The following is a 13,533-nucleotide window of genomic DNA, read 5'->3' as shown; positions in this document are numbered from 1 at the left end:
GGACCAAAGTCCACCATCTTTCCTCTCACAAAGCTTGTGTAAGACTCATCCTTCTTATCATATCGAACCGCATTTGCATAAAATTCTCTTATGAGATTTGCATTCACCTTAATGACCGGCTCAGTGAGGAGCTCCCATCTTCTCCTTTCTATCTTCTCTGTGATTTCGGGGCACTCAGTCTTTGTAACTTGAAATCCCAGCTCATAAATGATTTCCTTATCAACCATCCACCCGTATTACAATGCATGATGCAAGCTTCTAAATCTCCTTTCATCATATGGGTGTTCTTCCATGGGTTCCTTTCCCTTCCTTCCTTTAGAACCCGAAGACGCCATGAATGATAGTTAATATGTGAAGGTGGTAAGGTTGTGGAGACTTTTGGTTGTTTAGGGTTTTATGGCAATAAAGAGACTGAGGGGAGGAATGTTTATAATCGGATAGAGGGTGTCTTGTACCGAAAGGAAGAGTGGTGAAGGGTGTGTGATGACAATGAAGGGTGGTACAGACAAGGGTCGTTTATATAGAGAAGTTGTGAGAGAATGGAGGGTGTAGATTGATGAAGTGGTCACTTGATGGACGGTTGGGGTTATGCATGGCTAGAAGACAAGGATCATCACTTTATGATGGGGATTGCTTGGTCTTCTAGGGGTGCCATTTTTTCAATGTTGCATGGCAACATTTTCTGATGTATTCCCTTTTTAGAACAAGTGTGTAGCCCCTCCTTTTGTGGTGTCCGAACCTTCTTTGTTTAGTTGTCCAATCTATCTCTTTTAATGCTCCTTTTCTTTTCCTATAAAGGCAAACTAAGAAAAGTAAAAAAAATATTAAAATGACCATTGATGACATGTCACCATGTCATGCTTTTCTATGCTTTTTCATTTGTTTTCAATAGGTTTTATGCACTTTCTTGAGCCATAAGCAAGCCAATTGGGTAGATTTTCATGTTTCCTTTGATTTAATCAACCATGTGTGAATTCATGCTATTTCATGAGGTTTTATGCTATAATTATCACATATTATGAAAGAATGAATATCTCATGATTTTGAGCATAGCTTTGATGTGTTTGGTTGATTAATGATAGGTGAAGAAAGCTTGGAGAAAGGTTGAAGCAAGAAGGAACGGCTAGGAGTAAAGAGAGGACAATGGAATAAGTGAAAATGAACCAGGAAGCAAAAAGTTGGACCAAAAGTTAGTCTCAAACTTTTGCACAAACTTTTGGGTGAAAAGTTAGCCCCAACGTTAGCCCCTAACTTTTGGGCTAACGTTGGCACATGAAAGTTACTCCCTGGGCACCAAAAGTTTGCGCCAACGTTAGCCCCTAACTTTTTGGCTAACGTTGGCGCATGAAAAACACACCCTGGGAGCAAAAAGTTTGCGCCAACGTTAGCCTCTAACTTTTGGGCTAACGTTGGCGCCACACACCACAACAGCTTGAAGGGGTATACTTCCAACAAGAATAACTTGAGCTACAGAGCTCCAAATGAGGTGATTCAAGAAGCATTGGAAAGTAGGAATCAAGAGCTTTCCAAGCATATATGGCACTGCATAGTGGACACTAAAATTGAGGGAGAAAACTGCCCCGCAATGTGCATAAATGAACATGGTGGCAACCTGCAGTGAGGCCAACTGACCTCTGCACCTTCAACGGAGTATAACTCGAGCTGTAGAGCTCCAATTGATGCGCTTCCAACGGCAATGGAAAGTAGACATTCAGGGCTTTCCAACAATGTATAATAGTATGGGGTGGACAATACGTTTGAGCCTCCAGAACTGGCGTTTTCGCCAACGTTTGAGGCAAACTTTACCTCAAACGCTGCACACCAAAGCCAGCAACCATGACCTCTTCAAATGATCATAACTTGAGTTGTAGATGTCCAATTGAAGTGATTCCAAGTGGGTTAGAAAGCTGACATTTAGAGCTTTCCAACCATATATGATAGTTTATATTGGGCATAAAATTGGCAACATGACAAGAGGACAAAGTTGGCCCCATAAATGTGCATAAGGGAGGCCAACGTTGGAGCAAAAGTTAGACCCCTAACTTTTGCCCCCAACGTGGCAAAGCATGGAGGCTGATAGTAAAAGTTAGAGTAAAAGTTAGCCTCAAACTTTTACTCAAACTTTTGCAAATTCAAACCCGGTTCACTTCGGTTCCTCCTCAAACTCCAAGAGCAATCAACCAAGGCCTCTATCAACCCAATTCCATCAAGAGCAAGGGCCCATGATCATTACTCAAAGGCACAAGAAATAGATACAATAGGAATTTCATTTAATTGTAATTTGTTTTTAATTTCATTTTCATTTCCATTTTGTAAAGCCTATATAAGGCATCATTTTCATATTTGTGAGGAGGCTGGCTCTGCTAGAGCATTAGGAGTAGGGTAGAATAGAAAGTCCCCTTTGATACACTTTTCTGCAATTATCATTTTCTAATTTTGAATTCAGTTTTCTGAAATCTCAGTTTCTACAAGTCTCTGCTACACTTTTCTTTCTTGCAAGTCAAATTTCATCTAAGCTTTGATCTATTGCTCTCTTTAATTTCCAGCACCCTCTCCCCTTTACATTTCATGCAATTTACATTTCTTGCTATTTAAGTTTCTGCAATTTACATTTCTTGCTCTTTAAGCTTCTGCCCATTTACATTCTGCAACTTTAATTTCCCTGCAATTTTTACCTTCTGTTGCTCAACTTCACACAATTCACTCAATATTAGCTTGACTAAACTAATCACCCACTAAAGTTGCTTGATCCTTCAAATCCCTGTGGGATCGACCTCACTCCCGTGAGTTATTATTACTTTATGCGACCCGGTGCACTTGCCGGTTAGATTTGTGTGTTTTGGGAGAAATTCATTTTTCCACCAAAATACTCATCAAGTTTTTGGCGCCGTTGCCGGGGATTGATTAGATCAACAATGATTATGTGGGTGAGAAGTCTAGATCAAGCATTTTCTTTATTTTTGTTTTCTGTTTCAAAGTGAAACCAAAGTGTTTGTGTTTTTGCCTCACTAAGAAATTCTCATCTCTGATATGAGTAATTTCAATTTTCCTTGGTTGTGTGTTTTACAAAACTCAAATGGAGTTCAACTCATCTTATGATCAAACAAATTCTATGGGATATCACCCACCATCACCAATCTCTAATGATGGATGGGAATATCACCAAGAAACTTCAAATTCTGGGCTCTCCAATTCATGGAGCCATGCTTCAGAACCACAAGATGAGAAAGAAAATCATATGGGATATTTCCCTCCACCACAAAATGATGCAAGTCATGATTCTAATGGTGGCTGGGAAGGGAATTCTAATGCTCCATATGATATTCATCCGAAGATATCATCACTTGACCACGCTTCAACAGAAAGCCTCTGTCAAAACTCACCAACCACACAAACTTCCATGAACCAAAGCCTCTCAAAGATTGAGTCCATGCTCAAAAGATTTGCGGAGGAGGAAGAGAAATACCATAAAGAACTAGAAAACTCCCTCAAAAACATGGAAGTGATGGTAGGCCAATTGTTGAATGCAAGGAAGGAGAAAATGGAAAAACAAGAATGCAAGGTCCCTGTGTCAAGTGAAATTACAAAAAAAGAAGAGGTGGTGAAAGTAGTGGAACCTGAAACTGCTCTTGAGGTGATAAAGGAACATGAACATTCACAACCCTCACAAACTTCCTTGGACCAAAACGCCTCAACATTTGAATCCATGATTGAAAGGTATGAAGAGGAGATGAAGAAAGCTTGGGAAGATCAACAAACCTCCTCCATAAAAGAGCTATTAAAATAAATGTTGAGTGTAAAAGAGGAAGTGGAGGAGCAAGAAAGTGAAGAAGTCATTCCAACTTCAAGTGAGGCAGAGAAGTACATGAAGGAGGAGTTCATGGAACCATCAGTTCAAAAGGCTCTGGATGAATACAAAACTCCAATAATCACACAGCAACCAAGACTTGGATTCAAAGAAGTGAAGGCAACTAACAAGAGCACCAATCCTGTCCCTGATCCAGCAAGCAAGATCAATCAAGCCATTTGCAAAAGGAAGCTTGCTGAGGAAAGGCCAAGGCAAGGGGCACTAGCTGAAACTTCTCCTCCTTTGAAGTCATTCCTCTTAACAAATTGGAAGAAGAGGAAGAAAGTAAAGAACAGGTAGACAGTAGGTACATTTCTTCTCCTTGCTTTGTTTAAATTTCAATAAATTGGCATATGATCACATTCTAAGTTTGGTGTTGCCCTGCAACAAACTGTTTTCCATCTTCATGGATGATTGCATCAATTTTACATGAAAGTGACACACCAAGATTCTAAGTTTGGTGTGCCACCTATTTTTCTATGCAAATCAATCCAGCAACATCACTAGTCTGCATAATCATATTGCCTTTTACAGTGTTATTTTTCTTCTTAGTTGGATAATTTTTGTTTTCTCTTTGTTTCATTTAATCACTTGTTTTTAATGCTTTCCTTCATTAACTGTTTTTGTTAATACATCACCAAGACATTCTTATTCATAACAGACTCTTTATTTGGTGATTGTATTTAACATATAACAGTTTCTTTTGTTTAGTTTTAGTTCAAATAAATTGACATATGGTTGCATTCTAAGTTTGGTGTTGCTATGCAACAAAATTTGGTTCCAATTCTTACAAGATACTTGCATTAATTCCAAATGAAAGTGTCACACTAAGTTTGGTGTGCCACTTATATCTTTATGCAATGTATCATGCACACCTTCTTATCTATGCAATCATAATGTCTCTGTCTCTTATGCCTTGATTACTATCTTTAGTTTTGCTTGCTTGAAACACATGTACTACTAACATTTCATTGTGTGAGACATTCATGATTCATCTTAGCCCCATAGCCATTGTTCTAATTGTTGCTTGAGGATGAGCAAGCATTCTGAGTTTGGCAAGGGAAAGAGGAAGAATAGAGGAAAAAGGACAACAATAATGACGAAAGATTAACTACAAGGTTGTAGAGTTCCTTCTCCTCTCATTTATTTCCAACACTTAAATTGCATGATTGTCTTTATCCTTTCTGTTTACATGTGTGTATGAATAAAGCATAGCTTGAATCTTGATTTGTAACATGGTGCTGTGTCATTATGATTACCAACTTGAGTTTTGTGAATTCAAAAGCAACAAAGTATCATGATCATAAACAAACAAGGAATTAAAGAAGAGTTTAGCATGTGCATACAAGTGTTGGAAAGCTAGTATGATTAATTGTTGCTCAATTGCATTGGATTTTATTTAATTGAAGTTTTCATCTAGTACATTTGGTGAAATCTTTTGAAAATCATGAAAACCTTGAAAGAAAAAGCAAAATAGAGCAAGAAAAGAAAAAGGGAAAGAATGAGAAAGCTGAAGGCTCTGAGTACCAATGGCAATTTATTTGTTAAGTGCTTGTGGTGTTTATGTATCAAGCCAAATGCTTTAAAACAAAACACTTAGAAGTCAAGGTTAGGCTCAAAGTGCAAAAGCACTCCCTCAAAGCTCAAGGCTCTGAGCATCAATGATTAGAGAGTCAAGAAAAGAAAAGAAAAATGAGCTTAATGAAGTCCTCTAATCAAATGCTTGTGGTGCTTATGTATCAAGTGGTAATACTTGAAAACAAAGCATTTAGAAGTCGTAGCTTTGTTATCAACTCATGGGGCAAAGCACCCAAAAGGAGAAGCTAATAAGAAAATCAAAAGCTTGTTTCAAGGAAGAAATATAAGAAAAAGATTTCATAAATTGAGCTAGATGGAAACATCAATCATTTACATTTCTTTTGTGATTGTAGCATGCTTAGAAAACTAGCTTACCATGAACATTGAGTTGCTATTCTTCTTGCCTTGGATTGTCAATCTTTATTGCATGATTCTTTTCTTGCTTGGGGACAAGCAAGGTTTAAGTTTGGTGTTGTGATGACATGTCACCATGTCATGTTTTTCTATGCTTTTTCATTTGTTTTCAATAGGTTTTATGCACTTTCTTGAGCCATAAGCAAGCCAATTGGGTAGATTTTCATGTTTCCTTTGATTTAATCAACCATGTGTGAATTCATGCTATTTCATGAGGTTTTATGCTATAATTATCACATATTATGAAAGAATGAATATCTCATGATTTTGAGCATAGCTTTGATGTGTTTGGTTGATTAACGATAGGTGAAGAAAGCTTGGAGAAAGGTTGAAGCAAGAAGGAATGGCTAGGAGTAAAGAGAGGACAATGGAATAAGTGAAAATGAACCAGGAAGCAAAAAGTTGGACCAAAAGTTAGCCTCAAACTTTTGCACAAACTTTTGGGTGAAAAGTTAGCCCCAACGTTAGCCCCTAACTTTTGGGCTAACGTTGGCACATGAAAGTTACTCCCTGGGCACCAAAAGTTTGCGCCAACGTTAGCCCCTAACTTTTTGGCTAACGTTGGCGCATGAAAAACACACCCTGGGAGCAAAAAGTTTGCGCCAACGTTAGCCTCTAACTTTTGGGCTAACGTTGGCGCCACACACCACAACAGCTTGAAGGGGTATACTTCCAACAAGAATAACTTGAGCTACAGAGCTCCAAATGAGGTGATTCAAGAAGCATTGGAAAGTAGGAATCAAGAGCTTTCCAAGAATATATGGCACTGCATGGTGGACACTAAAATTGAGGGAGAAAACTGCCCCACAATGTGCATAAACGAACATGGTGGCAACCTGCAGTGAGGCCAACTGACCTCTGCACCTTCAACGGAGTATAACTCGAGCTGTAGAGCTCCAATTGATGCGCTTCCAACGACAATGGAAAGTAGACATTCAGGGCTTTCCAACAATGTATAATAGTATGGGGTGGACAATACGTTTGAGCCTCCAGAACTGGCGTTTTCGCCAACGTTTGAGGCAAACTTTATCTCAAACGCTGCACACCAAAGCCAGCAACCATGACCTCTTCAAATGATCATAACTTGAGTTGTAGATGTCCAATTGAAGTGATTCCAAGTGGGTTAGAAAGCTGACATTTAGAGCTTTCCAACCATATATGATAGTCTATATTAGGCATAAAAGTGGCAACATGACAAGAGGACAAAGTTGGCACCATAAATGTGCATAAGGGAGGCCAACGTTGGAGCAAAAGTTAGACCCCTAACTTTTGCCCCAACGTGGATAGCAGCAAAGCATGGAGGCTGATAGTAAAAGTTAGAGTAAAAGTTAGCCTCAAACTTTTACTCAAACTTTTACTCAAACTTTTGCAAATTCAAACCCGGTTCACTTCGGTTCCTCCTCAAACTCCAAGAGCAATCAACCAAGGCCTCTATCAACCCAATTCCATCAAGAGCAAGGGCCCATGATCATTACTCAAAGGCACAAGAAATAGATACAATAGGAATTTCATTTAATTGTAATTTGTTTTTAATTTCATTTTCATTTCCATTTTGTAAAGCCTATATAAGGCATCATTTTCATATTTGTGAGGAGGCTGGCTCTGCTAGAGCATTAGGAGTAGGGTAGAATAGAAAGTCCCCTTTGATACACTTTTCTGCAATTATCATTTTCTAATTTTGAATTCAGTTTTCTGAAATCTCAGTTTCTACAAGTCTCTGCTACACTTTTCTTTCTTGCAAGTCAAATTTCATCTAAGCTTTGATCTATTGCTCTCTTTAATTTCCAGCACCCTCTCCCCTTTACATTTCATGCAATTTACATTTCTTGCTATTTAAGTTTCTGCAATTTACATTTCTTACTCTTTAAGCTTCTGCCCATTTACATTCTGCAACTTTAATTTCCCTGCAATTTTTACCTTCTGTTGCTCAACTTCACACAATTCACTCAATATTAGCTTGACTAAACTAATCACCCACTAAAGTTGCTTGATCCATCAATCCCTGTGGGATCGACCTCACTCCTGTGAGTTATTATTACTTGATGCGACCCGGTGCACTTGCCAGTTAGATTTGTGTGTTTTGGGAGAAATTCATTTTTCCACCAAAATACTCATCAACCATATGAACTTTACGGCTAATATTAATAAAAGGGAAAAAAGGATTTGATTGTTTATTTATGAATTCCAACTAACTAACTATTGGTGGGTCCTTATATGCATTTTGGTGGCACCATGGGGTGACACCAAACTTAGTTTGAAGCAATGTGATGAAAAGTTTTGTTCAAAGCTCCCAAGACTAGCATGCATCTTAGTTTGCTTTGAACACCAAACTTGTTCTTCACTATATACTGCATGATAAAGATTTCACCAAGTGTTTGTCAAGTTTGGGTTGAAATTCATAAACATTGATTTATTCAATATTTTAAAAACATATAAAACATGGGTTGCCTCCCATGAAGCGCTTCTTTAGCGTCACTAGCTTGACGTTTTTCCTTCATCAGGGTGGTTGGTAGTGCTTAAAGTCCTCCCCTCTTGCTGTGGACTTATATCCATTGGTTGGATCAATGATCTCCACATGTTCCAGGGAAAGAACTCTGTTGATAGTGAAGACCTTAGGTAACTGAGATGGTACAGTAGGGAGATTAGGGGGAATATCTGGGAAGTAAGCTGAGACAACTCTATCCCCTGGAGAGAAGTCTTCCGTAGGGATCTTCTTGTTCCTCCATCTCCTTGGTACCTTCTTCTTTGTTTCTTTTGAGGTTGCCTTCCCCTTGGTGACCTCTTTTTTCCAAGGAGTTGTGATGCTGTCTTCACCTGCCTCTAGAGGTTTAGGTTCCTCTAACTTTTCCTTGAGCTGTGGCAATTGTTGTTTTCCTTGTTTATCTATTAAGGGGATCTCAGAATGAAATGGATGTGCTTTAGTGCTTGTTTCCTTGTCCTCTTGATCTGTTTCTTGTGAGAGTTTGAAAACATTGAAGCTGAGTCGTTCATCATGGATTCTCAATATTAGCTCCCCTTTCTCTACATCGATAAGTGCTCTGGCCGTAGCTAGGAATGGTCTTCCCAATATGATTGAATGAGTGTGACTCTCTTCCATGTCCAGGATGACAAAGTCTGTTGGGAGAAAGTATTTCCCAACCTTTAGCAACACATTTTTCACCACTCCTATTGCTTGCTTTTGAGTTTTGTCAGCCAGTCTGATGATTACATCTGTGGGTATTATCTCATTGATCTGCAACCTCTTCACCAGGGATAAGGGCAGTAAATTGATGCTGGCCCCCAAATCACATAGTGCTCTATCGACCATAGTTTCACCTATGGCACAAGGGATGTGAAAACTCCCTAGGTCTCTTCTTTTTGTAGGCAACTCAGGTTGAATAAGGGCACTACATTCCTTGTTCATTACTATAGTCTGGCCTCCTTTGAGTGAGCTTTTCCTGAGAAGAAGTTCCTTCATATACTTGATGAATGCAGGCATTTGTTGAATTGCCTTGATGAATGGTATGTTTACATGCAGAGATGCAAACAAGTCTAGGAACCTTGAGTATATTCTCTTTCCCACAGCACCATTGAGCAGTTGAGGGAAGGGTGCATAGAGCTTCAGCAGCTCTTGTTGTGAGATTTCTGGTTCTTGGTGATCTCTATCCTCCTCCTTTGTTGAGTTGTCTTCGGGTTGTTTGCAAAGTTTGCCTTGCTTGTCTTCAGTCTCTTGATCACTCGCAGTGACCATTTTGCAATCTTCCCATCTTACTTTCTTTGCTTCTCCTTTGGGGTTTTTCTCCGTGTCACTTGGGAAGCTATCAGTAGGTTTGGGAATCTTCTCAGCTAAATATCCCACCTGGAATTCCAGCTTCCTGATGGTCTCTCCCTGGTTCTTAATATTGGCTCGCACCTCCTCTTTGAACACCTTATTTTCTTGAATCTCTTGGCATATTCCTTCAAGTAAGGCTTCAATCTTAGAGAGCTTGTCATCAATTGATGAGTGATTCGGAGTAGATGTGTTGTTTTGGTTTTGATAGGCGTGTGGAGAAGTGTTGTTGTAGGGGTGTTGAGATGTCCTCTGTGTGAATTGCTGGTGAGCTGCATTGTTGTTGGAGTTGTAACGTCTCTGGTCTTGGTTTTGAACTTGCTCACTTCCCCACCCAAAGTTTGGGTGGTTTCTCCATCCAGGGTTGTAGGTCTTGGAGTATAGATCATAGTTTTTCCTTGGTGAATTCCCAATGTAGTTGGTTTGCTCCTGACTCACCTCTGCTTCTTCATTCACTCCTTCTTGGGTTGTTGATGAAGTGGAGATTGCTGCTACTTGGTTCATCTCCATCTTCTTGGTGAGGTCAGCCAGCTGCTGGGTAATGAGCTTGTTTTGGGCCAACAGAGCATCTACATTGTTTAGCTCCATTACTCCTCTTGTGTTCCCTCTTTCGAAAGCATAGAAGTAGTCGTTCTCTGCTACTGTTTCAATAACATCTATGGCTTCCTTAATAGTCTTCTTCTTGTTCAAAGATCCTCCGAATGAATGGTCTACAGCCTTCTTTGACTCATAAGAGAGTCCTTCATAGAAAATGTGCAGCTGCACCCATTCGTTGAACATATCTGGTGGGCACCTCCTTGTTAGCTCTTTAAACTTCTCCCATGCTTCATATAGAGTTTCACCATCTTGTTGCCTGAAAGTTTGGACCTCAGCTCTCAGCCTATTGATTCGTTGAGGATGGTAAATCTTGCTAAGAATTTGTTCACCACGTCTTCCCAAGTTGTCAAGCTTTCCCTTGGGAAAGATTCCAGCCACTTGGCTGCTTTGTCCCTAAGTGAGAATGCAAATAGGAGCAGTCTATAGGCGTCAGGGTGAACACCATTAGACTTCACTGTGTCACATATTCTCAGGAAGGTGGTCAAATGTTGATTGGGGTCTTCTTGAACACCTCCTCCAAACGAACAGTTGTTCTGAACAAGGGTGATGAGTTGTGGTTTAAGTTCAAAGTTGTTGGCATGGGTTGTTGGCTTTTGGATGCTACTTCCACAATTGCCTGGGTTTGGATTGATGTAAGAGCCCAAAACTCTTCTATCCTCCCCAGCATGATTTGCTCTACCTCCTCCCCCATGGTTGTGATCCTCTTCTTCATGATGGTTTTCCATGTTGTCTTCCATGTTTGTTTCAAAGAATTCCTCTTCTTCCTCAGCACCAACCACTTTCTTTCCTCTTGCCTCCCTCCTTAATCTAAGGAAGGTCCTCTCAGGTTTAGAATCGAAGGAAGTTGAAGCCCCGCTTCTTCTCCCTGTCATACAACTATCAAGTGCAAGCAAGAAAAGATATGTGCAGAAAGTATTTGTGTCAGAATTACTGTTAGTTGTGGGTGATGCAATATATCAAACAGTTAGTGGGTTAGCAAACAGAATTGAAAATAACAAAGAAAAACAAAAGAGTAGAGGGGGGAGGGAAGAAGTTTAACTAAAACAAAAAGTAAATCACTCAAACAGAAAATGAAATTCACAAAAATAAAAATGCTCAATCTAGTGATCTTCCAATTTAATCATTGTTGATGCACAATCAATCCCCGGCAACGGCGCCATAAACTTGATGCGGGTGAAAACTTGTCTCTCAACAAATCTCCTTTCGGCAAGTGTACCGAATTTGTCGTCAAGTAAAAACTCACAATAGAGTGAGGTCGAATCCCACAGGGATTGATTGATCAAGAAACTTTAATTAGAAGAATGTTCTAGTTAAGCGAATCCAGAATTTGGGTTGAGAGTTGCAGAAAATAAAATGGCGGGAATGTAAATAACAGAAAAGTAAATGCTAGAATTAAAGGACTAGAAGTAAATGACTGAAAATAAATTACAAAATTGTAAATGGGAATGGGAGATTTGCTCATAAAAGTAAATGGCAGAAATTAAAGAGAATGGGTAGATCAGAGATGGGGAGTTCATTGGGCTTAGGAGATGTTGCAATTCTCCGGATCAAGTTCATTTTCATCTCTTCCTCAATCAATGCACTCATTGATCTCCTTGGCAATCTTAAGTGATTGAATTACAATTTCTTGCAATTCAATCTCTCAAATATTGATCAATAGCCAATTCCTTGGTCAATTGCTCATGAGAAGAGATGAAGTATGGTCACTGATTATACCACATGCATTTCCCAAATCAAGTATTGAGAGGGTTATAGTCACATACCCATCCAAACCCAATTTGGTCCAGCATGAGAAAGCAATTCTAGCTTGATCTCTTCATTCCTCTTTCAAGGTTCAAAAGAGATCCAAGTTTGAATAGCTTCTCTTCCAAGATAATTACTCAATTGGATGAAGATCGAAAGCTTTCAAGTAAAATCAAGAGAAAAGATAGAAGAAGAATAATGAAAATTAGTATTGATCCATCAAATTACAACAGAGCTCCCTAACCCAATGAAAGGGGTTTAGTTGTTCATAGCTCTTGAAAATGAAAATAAAGATGGAGAATACATCATAGAACAAGAAATTGCAGAGAAAGTAAAATACAGAGAGTAGTTCTCTTTTTCCAGCCTCCAGAACTCCTTTATCAATTCAAAGCTACTCCTATATATACTACTCTTCTCAGCTTCTAGTTTTGCTCTTCAAGTCTTGGGCCTTTGGATATTGAGTTTGAAGCAGTTCTTTTCTTCATTTGGGCTTGGCTTTACTTGCAGAGAGAAAGTGCTAAGTGGGCAGAGACTTTAGCTCAGGGCGTTAAGGGTGTTAACATTTAGTGAAAGTATAAGTTCAAGAACGTTAGTGACACTTAACATTTTCACTAACGTTCCAATGTACCCCTTTGCCTCACGTTAGAGCCTACGTTAACTAGGTTAACGTGGCTTCTAACGTGGCCTTGCCAACCTTCGAGAACGTTAGTGACACTCAACATTTGCACTAACGTTCCAGTGTGCCCCTTTTTGCTTCACGTTAAAGCCCACGTTAACTAGGTTAACGTGGCTTCTAACGTGGGCTTGCCAAATTCGAGAACGTTAGTGACACTCAACATTGTCACTAACGTTCCAATGTGCCCCTAGATCTCACGTTAGAGTCCACGTTAACTAGGTTAACGTGGCTTCTAAGGTGGCCATTCTTAGCCATCCCAACGTTAGTGACAATGTTGAGTGTCACTAACGTTGGCTCATCATTCATTCCTCATCGTTAGCTTCCACGTTAACTAAGTTAACGTGGAAGTTAACGTGGCTCCTTGGGGGGTTGTGTGGTTGCTTCCAACGTTAGTGACGATGTTGAGTGTCACTAACGTTGTCGACAACTCTCACTTCTTACGTTAGCTCCCACGTTAACCAAGTTAACGTGGGAGTTAACGTGGTGTGTTGCATCCTTAGGCCAACGTTAGTGACAATGTTGAATGTCACTAACGTTGGCTTCTCTTCCCCCTTTAACGTTAGAGGCCACGTTAACTAGGTTAACGTGGGCTCTAACGTGGCCGCTCATGAGTGTTTGCCAACGTTAGTGACAATGTTAAGTGTCACTAACGTTGGCTCAACTTCCCTTCTCCACGTTAGAGTGCACGTTAACTAAGTTAACGTGACTCTTAACGTGGCAATCATGGCTTTGAGAGTGTTATTGGCAATCACTTTTCTCATTAACCTTGCAAGTTACCTCCCTTTCCTTGCTTCCTTTGGTCCTGAAATCAAGCAACAGAGTGCATCAAAGTTCTAGTCCAAGTCATGGGTAATGCAGCATACAATTTAT

General features: G+C 39.7%; 1 non-coding gene across 1 annotated transcript; it reads left to right on the top strand.

Moving 5' to 3' along the window:
- Positions 1 to 10,422: 10,422 nt before the first annotated feature.
- LOC148548047 (small nucleolar RNA R71) lies at positions 10,423 to 10,529 on the top strand. Its single transcript, XR_015898323.1, has one exon. It is a non-coding gene; the product is annotated as a small nucleolar RNA R71 (small nucleolar RNA).
- Positions 10,530 to 13,533: the final 3,004 nt, after the last annotated feature.

Source organism: Arachis ipaensis, chromosome B8 (assembly GCF_059453495.1).
Source record: "Arachis ipaensis isolate K30076 ecotype BB chromosome B8, ASM5945349v1, whole genome shotgun sequence".
NCBI lineage: Eukaryota > Viridiplantae > Streptophyta > Magnoliopsida > Fabales > Fabaceae > Arachis > Arachis ipaensis.
Note: the sequence above shows the minus strand (reverse complement) of the source record. Positions and strands in the feature narration are given on the sequence as shown.